At 39.7% G+C, this 19,765-nt stretch overlaps 1 protein-coding gene across 3 annotated transcripts in view; it reads right to left on the bottom strand.

Moving 5' to 3' along the window:
- Positions 1-14,182, bottom strand: part of 4921524L21Rik (RIKEN cDNA 4921524L21 gene) — a 35,342-nt gene extending 21,160 nt beyond the window's left edge. For 2 of the 3 annotated variants that reach the window (NM_027598.2, NM_001362874.1), the window contains exon 1: positions 14,135-14,182. The gene's annotated coding sequence lies outside the window, so the exon portion shown is untranslated. The remainder of the gene's footprint in view (positions 1-14,134) is intronic. The other variant, XM_006526244.2, reaches the window with a different exon arrangement.
- Between the last annotated feature and the right edge of the window lie 5,583 nt (positions 14,183-19,765).

Raw genomic sequence — 19,765 nt, 5'->3', positions numbered from 1 at the left:
TAGTGCTCCCATATATATGTAGCAAATGTCCAGCTTGATCTTCATGCGACTCCCCCAATAACTGAAGCAGGGGTGGCAGTGGTGCTGGGTGTTCTCTGACTCTGTTCCCTAATTGTAGATCCTGTTCTTGTAACTGGGCTGCATTGTCTGGTTTCTATGGTAGGAGGTGTGCCCAGTCTTCCAGTGACTTGATGTCCCAGCATAGGTTGGTACCCAGGAAAGCCTCCCCATTCTCAGAGGAGAAGGGGAAGTGGGATAGAGGGGGAGGTTGTGAGGGAAGACAGGGTGCAATGGGGATGTAAAGTGAATAAATAAATGGAAATTTATTTCTTTATTTGTACTAAGTTATTTGAGACAGGATCTCACTATGTAGTCTTGATTGACCTGTATGTAGACCAGGCTTGCTTGGACCTACCTCTCTGCCTCATGAGTGCTGGGATAAAAGGCATGTGCCAACAAACCTAGATCAAAAGCATTCTTTAAGTTCCTTAAATATTTAGTTTTTTGCTGAAGACCTCATTCAAAGTAAATAAGTCTAGAAACTTATAGAAATGATATCCCCTCATATCACAACACTTTAAAAACTATATAAACCTATATTCAGAATTACACTAATAAGAAATTTGAGCCCATTTTCTCTCAATCTTGGACTAGACAAGTGTGCATATTCTCTCTACTCTTATTAAATATAGTCCTCAAGCTCTAGCTGCAGCAACATAATGAGAGAAAACTACAATGGGTTAGAAGTCAGAAAGGAAGAGAATAAACTATCCCTGCTTCCAAATTACATGATCCTATACTTAGAGAACCCTAATTTCTAAAATACACTGAATCCAATAAATATCTTCAGTAAAGTAGCAGACTATAAAATCAGTAACAGTTACACACACCAAAAACAAACTTACTAAGGAGGAAATCAGAAAAAATATACCATTCACAGTGTCCTCCAAACAAGCTACAATAAAGACTGTCCTGACAACAAGTGGCCACTGGTGCAATAGACGTGTGGTTAACCTGGCCTAGCTGCCATGAAAGGCATGTGTCGTAGGTTTTCCAGGCTAGAGTCATGGCTCTTGGAGCACTTATGTGCCTTTCAGCTCCTGAGAAACCAAGGCACTCCCTCAGGCAGTGAAAGGTTCAGGCTGCTCTGTGTTTTTCTGTATGTTCCCTTAGAAGTCAAAGAAGTATGGAAGCTTGGCAGGACAATTGGCCTTAGACATTAATCTATGTACCCAACATAGCTTTCAAATATCATTGTATCCTGGCAACTACAACTGTATTGATTCTGGCAATCACCACTATATTCTGCTTCTGATAAGGGTATAAAAAGTCTGATTGTCCTCAATAAAACTGTCACAGCCTCAGTCTTACTGTAGTTCCTCCAACCCAAACCTGGTTTAATTCATCCACTGGCCATATTAGGTAACCTTGGCCCAGTAAGTAAGTAAGTATGGGTGCTTACAGAGGCACAAATATCATGGGAGTAGTCAACCTCTTTCTGATTGAATTGAAAGACCGTGCCACAAGATGGACCCCATATTCAGCACCATTATCAGGCCAAGAACTGTCTAGACAAGTCATAGCTTCAGGGGAGAACCTACTACTATTATGCTGCTAAATTGACATAGTGTTAAATTGTCTCGATAATTTATCTTTCTATACATAGATCAATGAGTTTCTCAACCCTCATCTGAGAAGTCTTAAGTCATTTGGGGGAGAACTCAGCTCTGATGGTTTGTATATGCTTGGCTCAGGGACTGGCACTATTTGGAGATGTGGCCTTGTTGGAGAAAGTATGTCATTGTGGATGTGGGCTTTAAGACCCTCATCCTAGGTACCTGAAAGTCAGTCTTCTTCTAGAAGCCTTCAGATGAAGGCTCCTCCTGTACTATGTCTGACTGGATGTTGCCATGTTCCTGCCTTGGTGATAACGGATTGATCCTCTGAACATGTAAACCAGTCCCAATTAAATGTTGTCCTTATGAGAATTGCCTTAGTCAAGGTGTCTGTTCACAGCAGTAAAACCCCAACTAAGATATCACCCCAGTGTTCTTCAAATAAAACAATGTAAAGCAAAGGCTAATTTAAGAGAAAAATGTGTATAAAACCTGTGCATACTTCCTATACCACTGTAAAAGGGAAAAGCACAGGTGGAAAACACCACAAAATGGTGATATTTCACCATCAATGAAAATCAAGTCAAAAGTCTGTGCTGATAAAACATGCAATACTCATATAACAGCCCTGTAGCCAATGTCACATGACTAGATGATGCCAGATATATATATGTGTGTGTGTGTGTGTGTGTGTGTGTGTGTGTGTGTGTGTATACACACATTAGATAGCAGTTCAAGGGAGTATTAATCCTTGTATTACACAAACCTTACTTACCTCAAACCAAAAACTTGCTTCTGTCCCTAGTTGGTTATCTATGTTACTGTTTTGTACTGTATCATAATTTTCACTACATGAAGCCACTTCTCTTCTTCGATTAAGTATTTCTGTATTGGATGATTGTTACCACTCTAGAATAACACATAATTCTTCTAAAATATTAACTACTGTACCTATCCTACTTATCAACGTCATGTGTTTTGCTTCTTTATTTTGTAATGAAAATCTGCCACCATTTGTCTAAGTTCCTGTGTTTCAAGTAAAAGTGTGAAGCTTTCCTGGGAAAGAAAGAGAAACAGTCTATATGGTGTTTAAAAGAGAATGGCCTCCATATTCTCCTATGTTTGAATACTTAATCACCAGTTGGTGGAGCTATTGGTTGGCCTACATCTGCAGCCAGGCGGTGGGGCTGTTCCTCAGCCCCCTGTGCACTGGTCTAGCCAGGAGAGAGCTGATCTCCATGAGTACTGACACAGGCTTACAGACTCACAGGCGGAACAAGCTCCAGCCAGAAACAGCTAGAACATCTAATACCAGAGATTACCAGATGGCAAAAGGCAAACTTAAGAATTTTACCAACAGAAACCAAGACCACTTGGTATCATCAGAACCCAGTACTCCCACCACAGCAAGTCCTGGATACCCCACCACACCAGAAAAGCAAGATTCAGATTTAAAATCATATCTCATGATGCTAGTAGAAGATTTTAAGAAAGACATTAATAACTTCTTTAAAGAAATACAGGAGAACACAGCTAGACAGGTAGAAGTCCTTAAAAAGGAAACATAAAAACCCTTAAAGAGTTACAGGAAACCACAACCAAACAGATGAAGGAATAGAACAAAACCATCCAAGATCTAAAAATGGAAGTAGAAATAATAAAGAAATTACAGAGGGAGACAACTCTGGAGATATAAATCCTAGAAAAGAAATCAGAGGCCATAGGTGCAAGCATCAACAAGATAATATAAGAGATGGAAGAGAGAATCTCAAGTGCAGAAGATTCCATAGAAAACATGGAAAGAGCAATAAAAGAAAATGCAAAATGAAAAAGATCCTAACTGAAAACATTCAGGAAATCCAAGACACAATGAGAAGACCAAACCTAAGATAATAGGTATAGATGAGAATGAAGATTTTCAACTTAAAGGGCCAGTAAATATCTTCAACAAAATTATAGAAGAAAACTTCCCTAACCTAAAGAAAGAGATGCCCATGAACATACAAGAAGCCTACAGAACTCCAAATAGACTGGAACAGAAAAGAAATTCCTCCCAACACATAATAATCAAAACAACAACTGAACTAAACAAAGATAGAATATTAAAAGCAGTAAGGGAAAAAGGCAAATATAAATATAAAGGCAGACCTATTAGAATTATAGCAGACTTCTCAACAGAGACTATGAAAGCCAGAAGATCCTGGACAGATGTCAAATAGACTCTAAGAGAACACAAATGCCAGGCCAGGCTACTATACCCAACAAAACTCTCAATTACCATAGATGGAAAAACCAAAGTATTCCATGACAAAACCAAATTCACACAATATCTTTCCATGAATACAGCCCTTGAAAGGATAATAAAGGGAAAACTCCAACACAAGGAGATAAATTACACCCGAGAAAAAGCAAGAAAGTAATCTTTCAACAAACCTAAAAGGAGATTACCACAAGAACAGAATCCCAACTCTAACAACAAATATACCTGGAAGCAACAATTACTTTTCCTTAATATCTCTTAATATCAATGGACTCAATTCCCCAATAAAGAGACATAGACTAACAGACTGGATACATAAAGAGGACCCAACATTTTGTTGCATACAGGAAACCCATTTCAGGGACAAAGACAGACAAAAAAGACAAGGAGGGGCACTTCATACTCATCAAAGGAAAAATCTACCAAGATGAACTCTCAATTCTGAACATCTAAGCTCCAAATGCAAGGGCACCCAAATTCATTAAAGAAACTTTAGTAAAGTTCAAAGCATACACTACACCTCACCCAATAATAGTGGGAGACTTCAACACCCCACTCTCAGCAATGGACATATCCTGGAAACACAAACTAAACAGAGGCACAGTGAAACTAACAGAAGTTATGAATTTAACAGGTATCAATAGGACATTTCATCCTAAAACAAAAGAACATACCTTCTTCTCATCATGTTATGTTAACTTCTCCAAAATTGACCATATAATAGGTCACAAAACAGGCCTCAACAGGCACAAGATGATTGAAATAATCTCCTGCATCCTATCAGATCATCACAGACTAAGGCTGGTCTTCAATAATAAAAAGAACAATACAAAGACACATGGAAGTTGAACAACACTCTACTCACTGATAACTTGGTCAAGGTAAAAGAAAGAAAGAAATTAAAAACTTTCTAGAATTTAATGAAAATGAAGGCACAACATACCCAAACTTATGGGACACAATGAAAGCAGTGCTAAGAGGAAAACTCATAGCTCTGTGTGACCTTGAAAAGAAACTGGAGAGAGCATACACTAGCAACTTAACATCACCTGAAAGCTCTAGAACAAAAAGAAGCCAATACACCCAAGAGGAGTAGAAGGCAGGAAATAATCAAAACCAACCAAATCGAAACAAAAAGAACTATACAAAGAATCAACCAAACCAGGAGCTGGTTCTTTAAGAAAATCAACAAGATAAATAGACCCTTCACCAGACTAACGAGAGCACAGAGATAGCATCCAAATTAACAAAATCAGAAATGAAAAGGGAGACATAACATCCATATAATTCACTATATAAAAAAACTCAAAGAAAAAACAACATGACTTCTCATTAGATGCTGAAAAAGCATTTAACAAAATTCACCACCCCTCCATATTAAAACTCTTGGAAAGTACAGGACAAGATTGTGGATACTGGGAAGTGCTTGTGGATAGGAGCCTGATATAGCAGTCTCCTAGAGGCTCTGGCAGAGCCTGACAAATAGAGTTGGATGCTGGCAGCCAACCATTGGACTGAGCACAGGGGTCCCCTGTGAAGAGCCGTGCCGTGAGCAATCGCCATTATAAGATGGCGCTGGCTTCCACTGCACCTAACTAGTAAACAAGCCTTATGCACAAGTGCAAGAGTGAACTCATGCCTAGTCACTGCCCATCTCGCGACGTAGTAATGGGGTGATGGGCGAGCAACGAATCAGGAGCTGTCACGCCACATCAGGTGCTGAAACGTCACACTGCAGGCTATATAAGCAGTGCCATTTTCCCAGTTCGGGGTCTTCCCTCCTGATAAGTAAGCAATAAAAGCTTTGCCGCAGAAGATTCCGGTTGTCCTGAGTGTGTTCTTGCTGGCGGGGACAAAAGCTCAGGATAGTCCCTGATGGAGGAGTTGGAAAAGGGACTGAAGGAGCTGAGGGGGTTTGCAGTTCCACAGGAGGAGCAACAGTGTCAATCAGCTAGACACCCTGAAGCTCAGGGGACTGGACCATCAACCAAAGAATACACATGGAGGGACCCATGGCTCTGATGGCACATGTGTCAGAGGTTGGCTTTGTTGGACGTAGTGAGAGGAGTGGCCCTTGGGCCTGAGGGTACTTGATGTCACAGTGTAGGGGAATGCCAGGGTAGGAAGATGGGAGTGGGTGGGGGGGGGGTGGAGCACCTTCATAAAGGCTGGGGGTGGAGGGTGTTTGAGACAAGGGGTTTTTGCAGGGGAGACCTAGAAATATTGAAACAATTGAAATGTAAATAAAGAAAATATCCAAAACACACACACACACACACACACACACACACACAAAGCAGAATGAACAAGCCAAAAGAAAAAAGAGAACTTCTGGGGAAATCATCATCTTTGACCTCCAGCTGTACCACAGAGCAATTGTGATTTAAAACTTCATGGTATTGGTACAGTAACAGGCAGGTAGATCAATGTAATGGAACTGAAGACCCAGAAATGAACCCACACACCTATAACCTTGGCCTTTGACAAAGGAGCTAAAACCATCCAGTGGAAAAAAGACAGCATTTTCAACAAATGGTGCTGGCTCAACTGGTGGTTAGCATGTATAAGAATGCTAATTGATCCATTCTTATCTCCTTGTACATAGCTCAAGTCTAAGTGGATCAAGGAACTCCACATAAAACCAGAGACACTAAGTGGGGGAAAGCCTTGAAGATATGGGCACAGGGGGAAAAAATTCCTGAATAGAATAGCAATGGCTTGTGCTGTAAGATCAAGAATCGACAAGTGGGACCTCATAAAATTGCAAAGCTTCTGTAAGGCAAAAGACACTGTCAATAAGACAAAAAGGCCACCAACAGATTGGGAAAGGATCTTTACCAATCCTAAATCTGATAGGGGACTAATATCCAATATTTACGAAGAACTCAAGAAGCTGGACTCCAGAAAAATCAAATAACCCCATTAAAAAATGGGGTACTGAACTAAACAAAGAATTCTCAACTGAGGAATACCAAAGGGCTGAGAAACACTTGAATACATGTTCAACACCCTTAATCATCATGGAAATGCAAATCAAAACAACCCTGAGATTCCACCTCACACAAGTCAGAATGGCTAAGATCAAAAATTCAGGTGACAGCAGATGCTGGTGAGGATGTGGAGAAAGAGGAACACTCCTCCATTGTTGGTGGGATTTCAAGCTGGTACAACCACTCTGGAAATCAGTCTGGCAGTTCCTCAGAAAACTGGACATAGTACTACCAAAAGATCTAGCAATACCTCTCCTGGGCATATACCCAGAAGATGTTCCACCTGGTAATAAGGACACATGCTCCACTATGTTCATAGCAGCCTTATTTATAATAGCCAGAAGCTGGAAAGAACACAGATGTCCCTCAATAGAGGAATGGAGACAGAAACTGTGGCACATTTACACAACAGAATACTACTCAGCTATTAAAAACAATGACTTCATGAAACTCGCAGGCAAATGGATAGATCTAGAAAATATCATCCTGACTGAGGCAACTCAGTCACAAAAGACTACACATGGTATGTACTGAATGATAAGTGGATATTAGGCAAAGAGCATGGGATATCAACAATACAACTCATGGACCACATGAAGCTAAAAAGGAAGGAAGACCAAAGAGTGGCTTCCATCCTACTTAGAAGGGGTATAAAATAACCAAGGAAGCAGAGGGTGGGAGGGGCTCAGGAGGAAGAGAAGAGCAGGAGGGGGGAAATGGGAGGTATGGGAGGAGATGGAGAAGATGTACAAAGGGTCAGGAAATTGAACAGAGGTGTGTAGCAATGGGGGTGTGGGGGTGGGAGGAACTGTGGGTAGCAACCAGAAAGTCCCAGATGCCAGGAAAGCAAGAACCTCTCAGGATTCACAGGGATGACATTAGTTAAAATACCCCAAAGGGCAGGGAGAATCTTTCGAGAACATATCAAGAGGTTAGGCATGGCCCTCCAGTTGAGGGATGGGGCCACCCATCCATGTCCAAAATTTTTATTTAGAATTGCTCCTGTCTAAAGGAAATATAGGAACAAAGAGTGAGCAGATACTGAAGGAAAGGCCATTCAGAGATTGCCCCACCCGGGGATCCATCCCAAATGCAGACACCAAACCCAGACACTATTGGTGATGCCATGAAGTGCTTGCTGACAGGAGCCTGATACAGCTGTCTCCTGAGAGGCTCTGCCAGATCCTGACCAATACAGATGCAGATGCTCGCAGCCAACCATCACAATGAGCACAGTGACCCCATGGAGGAATTAGCGGAGGACTGAAGGAGCTAGAGGGGCCTTATCTGGCATCAATGGAAGGGGTGGCCCTTGGTCACTGAAGGCTTGATGGTCCAGTGTAGAAGAATGGCTAGGGTAGTGAGGCAGGAGTGGGCTAGTAGGTGGGGGAGAACCCTCATAGAAGCATGGTAAGGGATGGGATAGGGGTTTTGCAGAGGGGAAACCAGGAAAGGGGACAACATTTGAAATGTAAATAAATATCCAATTAAAAAGAAAAAGAAACAAGTATTTCTCTCAAAAAAGACAAAAAGGACAAAAGGCATTTTCTAATGGCAAAAAAAGAAGAAAAGAAATCATGAATCAAATGGATTTAACAAAGAACATTTCACCCTAGAAGAATATACCTTCTTCTTAGCACCTCTCTGTGCCTTCTCCAAAATTAACCATAAAATAGGCCACAAAACAAGTCTCAAAATATACAAGAAGATTGAAACAATCCTATGCATCCTATCAGATAAGCACAGACTAAGGCTAGATAGACTTCAATAACAACCAAAACAGCAGAAAACCCACATACCCATGTAAACTGAACAACTCTACTCAATGATAACTTGATAAGGGAAGAAATAAAGAAATTAAAGACTATTTAGAATTCAGTGAAAAATAAGACACAGCATATCTAAACTTATGGTACACAATGAAAGCAGTGCTAAAAGGAAAATTCATAGCATTAAGTGCCCTCATAAAGAAACTAGAGAGATCCTACACAAGCAGCTTAACAGCACACCTAGAAGCTCTAGAACAAAAAGAAGCAAACACACCCAAGAGGAGTAGACAGCAGGAAATAATTAAACTCTGGGTAGAAATCAACAAATTGGACATAGAGAGAACAATACAAAGAATCAACCAAACCAAAAGCTGGTGCTTTGAGAAAAATCAATAAGATAGATAAACCCTTACCCAAAGTAGCTAAAGGACACAGACTTTATGCAAACTAACAAAATCAGAAATGAAAAGGGAGACATAACAACAGAAACTGAGGAAATCCAAAAAAAAAAAAAATCATCAGGTTCTACTTCAAGAGCGTATAACTCAACAAAACTGGAAAATCTGGATGAAATGGACAATTATTTAGACAGATACTAGGTATCTCAGTTAAATCAAGAACAGATAAACTATATAATTAGTCCCATAACCCTTATAGAAATAGAAATCGTCATCAAAAACCTCTTAACCAAAAAAAAAAACCCAGGGCCAGATACCTTTAATGCAGAATTCTACCAAAGAAGAGCTAATACCAACAGTCCTCAAACTATTCCATACAATAGAAACAGGAGGAACACTGCCTAATTCATTCTATGAAGCCACAGTAACTGTGATACCTAAACCACACAAAGACCCAAAAATGAAAGAGAATTTCAGACAAATTTAGATTATGAATATTGATGTAAAAATATTCAATAAAGTTCTCGCAAACCAAATCCAAGAACACATCAAAAGTATCATTCACCATGATCAAGGTTGGTTCAAAATACAAAAAAATCCATTAACATAAACCACTATATGAACAAACTCAAAAAGAAAAATCACATGATCATATCATTAGTTGCTGAAAAGCATTTGACAAAATATAACATCTCTTCATATTAATAGTATTGGAGAGATCAGGAATTCAAGGCCCTTAGCTAAACATAATAAAAGCAATATGCAGCAAATCATCAGCCAATATCAAATTAGAGAGATACTTGAAGCAATTCCACTAAAATCAGAAACAAGACAAGGCTACCCACTCTCTCCATATCTATTCAATATAGTACTCGAAGATCTAGCTAGGGCAATTAGACAACAAAAGGAGATCAAGGGAATACAAATCAAAAAGAAGTCAAGGTATCACTATTTGTGGATGATAGGATAGTATACATAAGCAACCCCCAAAAACAAAACAAAACAAACAAAAAAACAAACAAAATCTACCATGGAACTTCTTCAGCTGGTAAACAACTTTGCCAAAGTGACTCAATATAAAATTAACTCAAACAAATCAGTTATCCTTCCTTCATACAAATGATAAACAAGCTGAGAAAGAAATTAGAAAAACAATACCCTTCACAATAGTCACAAATAGTACAAAATATCTTGGTGTAACTCTTACCAAACAAGGGAAAGATCTATATGACAAGAACTTCAAATCCCTAAAATAAGAAATTGAAGAAGATATCAGGAAATGGAAAGATCTCCCATGCTCAAGGATTGGTAGGATTAACATAGTAAAATGACTATCCTACCAAAAGCAATCTACAGATTCAATGCAATCTCCATCAAGATTCCAACAAAATTCTTCATAGACATGGAAAAAACAATTCTCAATTTCATATGGTAAAACAAAAAACCCAGGATAGCAGAAACAATACTTAATAATAAAAGAACTTTGGGGGAATCACCACCCCCTGATCTCAAGCTGTACTACAGAGCAATAGCGATAAAAACCGCATGATACTGGTACAGAGACAGACAGGTTGATCAATGAAATACAATTGAACACCCAGAAATAAGCCCACAAACTTATGTATACTTGATCTTTGACAAAGAAGGCAAGACATATAATGGGGGAAAAGGCATCCTCAATAAATGGTGCTGGTCTAACTGGTGGTCTGAATATAGAAAAATGAAAATAGATCCATAGGTATCACCTTGCAGAAAGCTCAAGTCCAAGTGGATCAAGGACCTCAACATAAAACTAGATACACTGAATCGAATAGAGGAGAAAGTGGGAAAGAACCTTGAACTCATTAAATTTCCTAAACAGAACTTCAATGGCTCAGGCTCTAAGATCAACAATTGATAAAAGGGACTTCATGAAACTAAAAAGCCTCTTAAGGCAAAAGACACAGTCAATAGGATAAATCAACAGTACACAGAATGGAAAAAAAATCTTCACTAGCCCCACATTTGATAGAGGGCTAATATCCAAAATATATGAAGAACTCAAAAGCTAACCTCCAAAAAAAATTAATAATCCAATTTTAAAATGGGGTACAGAGCTAAAAGGAGAATTCACAACAGAGGAATCGCAAATGGCCAAGAAGCACCTAAAGAAATGTTCAAAGTCCTTAGACATCAGGGAAATGCAAATCAAAACAACCCTGAGATTCTACTGTATACCAATCAGAATGGCTAAGATAAAAAACTCAGGCAGTATATGCTAGTGAGGATGGAAAAAAAGAGGAACACTCCTCCATTGCTGGTGGGATGGCAAACTGGTAAAACCACTCTGGAAATCAATCTGGCAGTTCCTCAGAAAGTTGGAAATAGACCTACCTACCTGAGGACCCAGCTATACTATTCTTGGGCATATACCCAAAAGATGCCCCAGCATACCAGAAGGACACATGCTCCATGATGCAGCCTTACTTGTAATAGCCAGAAGCTGGAAAGAACTCAGATGTCCCTCAACAGAAGAATGGATACAGAAAATGTGGTACATTTACACAATGGAATATTCTTCAACTGCTAAAAACAAGGGCATCATGCATTTTGCTGAAAAATGGATGGAACTAGAAAATATCATCCTAAGTGAGGTAACCCAGACCCAAAAGGACATTCATGGTATGTACTTTCTTATAGGTGGGTATTAGCCATAAAGTACAGAATATCTAGGATACAGCCCACAGAACTTAAGAAGGTTAACAAGCAGAAAGGGCAAGTTAAGGATGTTCCAATCTCACTTAGTAGGGGAAAGAAAATAATCTTGGGGGGGCAGAGCATTGGTGATTTGGGCAGGAAAGGGGAGGGGAAGGGGAAAAGGAAAACAGGATCTGGTAAGGGAGGGGGACAGGAGAGAAACTCAGAGGGCCAGCAGAATGAATAGAAATATGCAGCCTCAGAAAGTGGGAGGTAGGAAGACCCTCTAGAAAGTACCAGAGACCTGGGAGGTGAGACTCTCAGAACTCAATGGAAGTGACCTTAGGTGAAGTAACCAACAGTGGGGAGAGGAAACTCAAAGAATCCACCTCCAGTAGATAAACACAGGCTCAAGAGGAGGGACAGTCAAAATTTCTGACTCAGAAGTGCTCTTGTTTAAAAGAACTGCAGGGACAAAAATGGAGAAGAAACTGAGGAAAAGGTGGTCCAGTGACCAGCCCAAATGGGGATCCAAGGAGAGACACCAAGGCCTGACACTATTACTAATGTTATGATGTGCTTACAGACAGGAGCCTAGCATGGCTGTCCTCTGAGAACCCAACCAGCAGCTGACTGAGACAGATGCAGATACTTACACCCAACCATTGGACCTCTATGGTCAGGGACCCCTATAGTTGAATTAGGGGAAGGATGGAAGAAACAAAAGAGGGCAACCCTATAGGAAGACCAGCAGTCTCAACTAACATGGATCCCTGGGAGCTCCCAGACACTGAGCCACGAACCAGCATACATGAGCTATTCCAAGGCACTCCAGACATATATAGCAGAGGACTGCCTCGTCTTGAAGCCCTGGAAGCGGGGAGGCCTAGTAGGGAGGAGCATCCTCTCAGGAAGGGGGGGTGAGGAGGAATGGGATAAGCAACTGTGGGAGAGGGGGCTAGGAGTGGGGCAATGGATGGATTGTAAATAATTTTTTAAATCTAGAAAAGCAAAGCAAAGCAAAGCAAAGCAAAGCAAAGCAAAGAAAATGAGTCCTGAATTAAAGAACATGTATATAATGCAGAACTCTGTGGGTGCTTCTCACTAAATGGCCCGTGCATTTTCTCCTATAGAAATGAAAGGCTTATAGTTCAGTTGTGTAAAAGTTCAATAGAGAATTGTATTTGCACACAGAATGATATTCCATGACCCCAGTACACATGACTATTTCTTTTGTTTGTTGTTGTTTTTGTTTTTTGGTTTTTGTTTTTTGTTTTTGGTTTTTTTGGTTTTTCAAGACAGGGTTTCTCTGTGTAGCCCTGGCTGTTCTGGAATTCACTTTGTAGACCAGGCTGGCCTCGAATTCAGAAATCTGCCTGCCTCTGCCTCCTAAGTGCTGGGATTAGAGGCATGCACCACCACCGCCCAGCCACATGACTATTTCTTTGTGTGTGTGTGTGTTCAATCTTTTAAAAAAATAACTGGATAAACATTCTTTTAGACAATGGAAATAATACAGCCATTATTACAACAAGCAAGACTCTATAGTCTTTATGGTCTCATCTACAGCTTTAAAAAGACTGTCTTACTAATTATTTATTAGATACATAGCATGCTTTTAGCATTATACTGAAGTTATTAGAAGTTTTGTGTATTTAATGTTAAAGAACACTCAGTATATTTCATGTGATCACTAACCTTGAAGAATATTCAACCAAGTCATGTGTAGAGAAGAAAATTGAATTCCAGCTAGTCACATGACTATTTCAAACTAATGTTTATTCCGTTTCTATGTTCATTACCATTGGTTATCTTTCATTTTAGGTAAAGTATATAAGGAGTAGAAATATCAAAAAATCCAATACATCTCTTTATATATTAATTTAAGCATAATGAAAGTCACTAAGTCACTTGCATTGTTAAGGGACAATGCTGAAGAGAAGTATATAATTTTGTTTGCAAGAAGCATAACTTCCCTCAATAAAAACCACAACCAGTCCCATTAGGCTTCCAGGGATTCTAGTGGGAATATGAATAGTTAAAAATATCAAAGAAAATGCTTTTTAAAAATCCCAAAAATCAAATCATGGAGGAAACTCAGTACACCTGTATGCCAGTTTGAGGCCAAAATCATTGGGTCTTTGCTGTATGAATCTTTTCAAATGATTGAACAACTATTGGCATATGGAATTATTTCTTTTCTTAATATCACACTTTACCAAAAACTCAGGTCCAAGCATAAACAGAAGGAATCACAATGCCTTTGTCACCTGGCCTCCAGAACTTATCACTTCATTTACATTGAATTTTCCCAGCCTGCTAAGTAACTGAACAGTTAGTTGGCACACATTCTTGAAACTGAGCTAGTACAACGATTTCTATTTGTATTCTTACTAAAGGTATTGTTTCCAGTGTTTACACATACCAGCTGATGACACCATCTCCTACCAGTGCGACAGACACAACTTCAACTGAAAAAAACTGTTTAGAATCTCCTACTACTCTCCTCTCAGAGAAAAGCTTGCTTGCTGCAATGGCTATTCTTAGCTCAACTTGACTACATCTGGAATTAACTAAAACATAAATGTGGAGGACACACTTGTGAGAGATTTTTCTTTAGTTCAAAGTAGGAAGATACACTTTAAATCCAGACTCTTGAGGTAAGGATCTTGATCTGGGAAGACACACCTTTAAGCTGGGACTTGAATGAGGAATATAAGGAAGATCGTTTAATTCAGGTCATTTGAGCTGGGAAAACCCACTTCTAATAGATTTCTGTTGGAAACCTATATAAGGACATGGAAGAAGGAAATTTTGCCCTTTGCCTGTTTGACTCCCACTCCTTTACTGGCATTATTAGAGCCTACTTCCTCAAAATGCCAGTGTATACTGAAGACCTACTAAGACGTCCAGCCTCATGGACTGAGCAACTATTAGATTCTTGGACTTTGTTCATAGCCAGCTTCTGTGGGATTAGCCTGGCCTCAGCCTGTAAATCATTCTAGTAAATCCCTATTCTCTCTCTCTCTCTCTCTCTCTCTCTCTCTCAAACACACACACTCCTTCCACTCTCTCTCTATGAATATATAAATATATATATGCATATATGCGCGCGCACACACACACACACACACACACACACACACACACACATATATATATATATATATATATATATATATATATTCTATAAATTGTGTTACTTTGACTAATCGTTAGCCCTTCGTATTTGTTGACCTGAGGATGGAAGTAAGAAAAGGAAGATAGGAAGTCTTTAAGAGGCAACCTGTACTTACTAAAAAAGCAACTTTCTAAAGACCTTGTGAGTGAAATGACTCATTTACAGTTGCAGCAAACATGATAGGATTCTGTGAACCACTACTTATAACCAGTAGTATTTCTTTTAACTTGCCAATTAATGGAAGCTAAGAAAGAAGAAGGTTAGGCTAATATTATTAAAAGAGAAGACACTGCAGGCATAGTATATATATAATATAGTATATAACCGTACTTCAACACTGATAGAACTCTCCCAAGCTTTTGAGATCCCAGGACTCATTACACTCTTCCTTATTAGGAATTGTCAGAATCTTTAGAAAACACCTAAATATCCACATCCAGGACATATAAGGCCTTCTAAATCAGATGCTTAGGGATAACCTGCATTTGCAATTATTCAAAACTCTCCCCAGGTCATTTTAATGGACAGTCTAATTAAAAGCAAACAAGCATCCCCTTCAGCCTTGTTACTCACCCACACTGCTTGGTTCCCTTGTCATCTGAACATATGGCCAGATGAAGAAATGAGATACATTTGTTTCCTAAAAATGCTAATTTCCACAGCTAGGAGCCATAAAATTCCAAACGCAAGTTGATTCTATCATATAAAATTCTGGAACAAAGAACTGAAGAGTTGAAATGAGTTTCAGCTCTTACCTAAGGGCTTGCTTCTGCCAGAGACAATAACACAGCAGTATGCTTCTGACCCTTCTACAGTGCTCCACACAGTCACACTTGTGCTACTTGCTTTTTGGGGGGCCTCTGGAACTCATCTTGGGCATGTCTGTAGCTCAGTTGGGATGGTTATTAGCTCCAGCTCTCTTTCATACACAGAATCTAGACTATGAGCATTTTGTTAGCATTGCAATTGGGCAATGCCCTTGCATAGCTTAGTTTATAATCTGGTCTTCACATAGGATGCCTGATCTTCCTTTTTCCACTTCCTCCTCATTTTCCTCCCCTTCCTCTTCTTTTTGCTGTAGTCTTGCTTCTAAATATAAATCACTTTGATAATTTTCAACAGTAACAAGATTTCCACTTATTATAAAATACAAATACTTTTATTTTCTTCACAATGGAGCCTGTTTTGGGGTCTCATTTTGCTTTACTATGTTAAAAAAATCTTTGTTGAATAAAAGATTTTGAAAAATATGAGTTTTGCTTTGAACAGATTCGGGGTTTTCGCAAGTATTTCCCATGTGTGCATGGAAGAATAGAGGGCTATATCTTCTTCCACTTTCTTAAACCATCAAAATATACAGAGAAACGCTGACAAGTTACCTCAAAATATTTTTTTCAGAGTGCTTGCACTTTGAGGTAGAGAGTCAAATGTACCTACTATGTCACTGTTAATACAAATACTCTTTTTCTAATGACCCAAGATTCAGTCACTTGATAATCATAAAAGAATAGAATGAGGTGATAGTTTCTTAACATTAGAAAGATATGACTATTTGAAAACACTTCGTGGTAATTACAAATAAGAGAACATGTGAATATTCCTTAAAAGTGACTCAGTAACTGTATAAATGTTTGTTCTTTGACCATTTTCTGTAATTGTTAAAGACTTCAGAATGATTTAAAATTGTCATTTCCAAATGATGCTAGTAGCTTCAAATTAGCTGTGCTCATTCTTCTTTAATTCCTTTAACTACCTCTCTTGTGGTTTGAAATGTCATTTGCTGATAATTGTTTACATATGAAAGATAGATTATTCCTCCATCATAATGTTAGTTAATACCAAACAAAGGCTTTGCCTCACTTCAAAGCAGAGATATTAAAGCCTCACTTTCCACTACAAGGCAGGTGTATTTTTATTAACATTCTCTTTCAAAATTGCTATGACTTCACTTGCAGATATCCCGTCAACAACCATTTGAAAGCTGTAATATAATTGCTAAGTTACTTGCAATGTCTGACGCTAAAACACAATGTCACTCGCAGCCCTCAACAATTGACTGAAACCAAGTGTTCCATCATTAAAGCTGAATTACAACAACAACAAAAAACAAGTACTCTTTGAGTGTTTGGGAAATAAAGTTGTGTCATCTGTGCCTTGTTCTTCTCTCTGTGTTTGTACAGTGTGAGCAGACCATGCTATCAATGAGGTGCCTTCAATATACACAGCACAGTGGGCCAGTGATGTGGTGCCTGTCCACCATGTTTGGATCAGCACCATTTCATGAAAGATGGACGCATACTCCTCCTGTGGCCTAAGGCTAAATCCTAACACTGGTGAATTAACAAAGCCTGGCATTCCTTATGATATAATTAACTGCCTGTAAAGTAGAGATATGTTGTTCACCCGAGACAAACATATTGTGAATATTATGACAGTTGGACTTCGCTTATCTTCATGTTTTCTGCTACATAGGAAGGATTGATTTTCATTTCAACAAATTAACCTTCACAATGATTTCTCTGAGACTGGTTATGGAGCTCAGGGAGGGATGCGTGCTTAGCAAGCACTGGGCCCTGGGTTCAGTCCCCAGAACTAAATAAGAATAATAACAACCAAAAAAAAAAAAGCCAACTAGAAGTTCTTTTGAAGTTGTTCTCAGGCCAATATTTGAAAATAAAGCTGTGAGGATAAGAACTGGATCTCCCTGGGTCTGGAATAGTGATGGCTCAGTCGTTCACAGTGATGGACAGAGGATGCAGATTCGGTTCTCAAGTCCACAGTAGGAAGCTCACAGCCATTTGTACCTCCAGGTCTAAGGGACCTGACACTGACATCTGGCCTCCACAGGCACTGAGTACATGTGTTACATACAGAGAGACATATACATACTTCAAAATGAATCATTTTTAAAAGAACTTCTTTGTCTACTGATACATTTCTCATTTTGTATTATTAAAAATTCCATATAGAACTTACTATTTTGTAAAACTACAAAGGTAACTTTTCTAGGAAGAGTTAAAAGGCGTTTCTTTCTCTAATCATTCTTTTTTTTCCTACTTTATTAGAAATTTTCTCTGCCTTGAGTTACAAATTTGTACATGTATTTGGGTGTTTCTGTATTTTCTAGTCTGTTCCATGTATCTGTCTGTGAAGAAGCAATTAACACGTGTATACAAACGGCATGGTTCTAGATCCATCAGAAGTAAGTGTGTGCTTGTTCAAGTGTTTTCTCCCTAAAATTTCATCAAAGAACCAAAAAGGGGTTACTCTAAAAATCCATCAGCATAGAAAAGGATTGAGTTAAGAAAACAAGTCTCCTTAATGGAGAACAGGAATGAAAGTTAAGAGCAGATTGTCAGTATACAGAGAAAAGCCCAGCTTTGGCTCCATCTTCCCACAACCCACACCTGAGGGCAGCACCCCTCAGGTGTGGCCCCCTCAGTTCTCTCCTGTGAAAAGTCAACCAAAACACAGGAATGGAGAGCAATGGAAAATCATAGTTGCTCGGAGGTCCCCGGCCCAGGGCCACCTAGTTCTCAGGCTCTTGGACACCCAGGAGCCTCTGGGAGCCTGGTCCCACAGGGAGAGTCCTTGGCTTGACGGCAGGTTTGAACTTGGGCTTGGTAGCAACCATGACTGGGATCCCAGAGAGGCCTTCTACAGAACATTAGACTACAGCTCTATAGGCGAAGGCCTTCTGCATGGCTCCCCACAGCGGATCCCAATGAGAAGAGACAGCCCATGGTTTTAAGGCATTTATTGTCATGGCGGATCCCAATGAGAAGAGACAGCCCATGGTTTTAAGGCATTTATTGTCATGGCAAAAAGTGGATGAGTAAAACCATACCCCACTTTTCAGGGTGGGCCTGAGGTTAAATACATTTTTCAGGGAGGAGTGTCTGAGAAGGAAAGCTTATTGATTAAGTCCGCCAGTCATTTAGGTACCTCATTAAAATAGAAATCCATCTTGAGCCCATGTGACTATCAGTCATGTCCTCTACCTGTGGAAGGACTTGGGGCATAGCCCTTATGTGACTGAAAGCCACAAATCTATGGGGAGCTGTGGCTAGTGAGAGGGGCCTGGTACCCGGGAACCAGTGAAAAGCCTACTGTCCCTTCAGAGTGACCAGGGCCTTAGCTCAGCCAGGAATCAGGGTGCCTTTCACAGTCCCACAATATGTGTCTTTGTAAACACAACAAAGTGCATTGCTCTCTTGAGAAGCTCACATCCGTGCCTTTAAAAAAAAAAACTTATTTATTTATTCATTTTAAATCCCAGTATCAGTCCCCTTCTCCTCCCAGTACCTCCTCATATAGATCCTTCTCCCATTTTCTCCTCCTTCACTTCTCTGAGAAGGGGAAGCCCTCCCTGGTTATAACCCCACACACATATCAAGTCAATGCATTATTAGGTGCATTCTCTTCCACTGAGGTGAGACAAGGCAGCCCAGTTAGAGGAATGGGACCCACGGTCAGGTAACAGATTCAGGGACAGGCCCTTTTCCAGTTGTTGGGGTACATACAGGAAAACCAAGCTGCTTGTCTGCTGCATATGTGCAGGGGGCCTCGGTCCAACCCATGTATGCTCTTTGATAGTTCAGTCTCTGACAGCTCACACTGGTGCAGGTTTATTGACTCTGTTGGTCTTCCTGTGCAGTCCCTATTCCTTCCGGGATCCTAAATCCTTCTCCCAACTCTTCCAAAAGACTCCCAGAGCTCACTCCTCTTCTATTCCTGCTATTCTTAAGTTTGGTCTTTTCATAGTGTCCCAATTTTCTGGATATTTTGTGTTAGAAACATTTTAGATTTGGTATTTTCTTTGACTGATGGGTGAATGTCTTCTCTGGTATCTTCTATGCCTGAGATTCTTTCTTG

The sequence above is a fragment of the Mus musculus genome, chromosome 18 (genome assembly GCF_000001635.26).
Source record: "Mus musculus strain C57BL/6J chromosome 18, GRCm38.p6 C57BL/6J".
In the NCBI taxonomy this organism is placed as follows: Eukaryota; Metazoa; Chordata; class Mammalia; order Rodentia; family Muridae; genus Mus; species Mus musculus.
The sequence above is the reverse complement of the archived record's forward strand: the minus strand, read 5'-3'. Positions and strand labels throughout refer to the sequence as shown.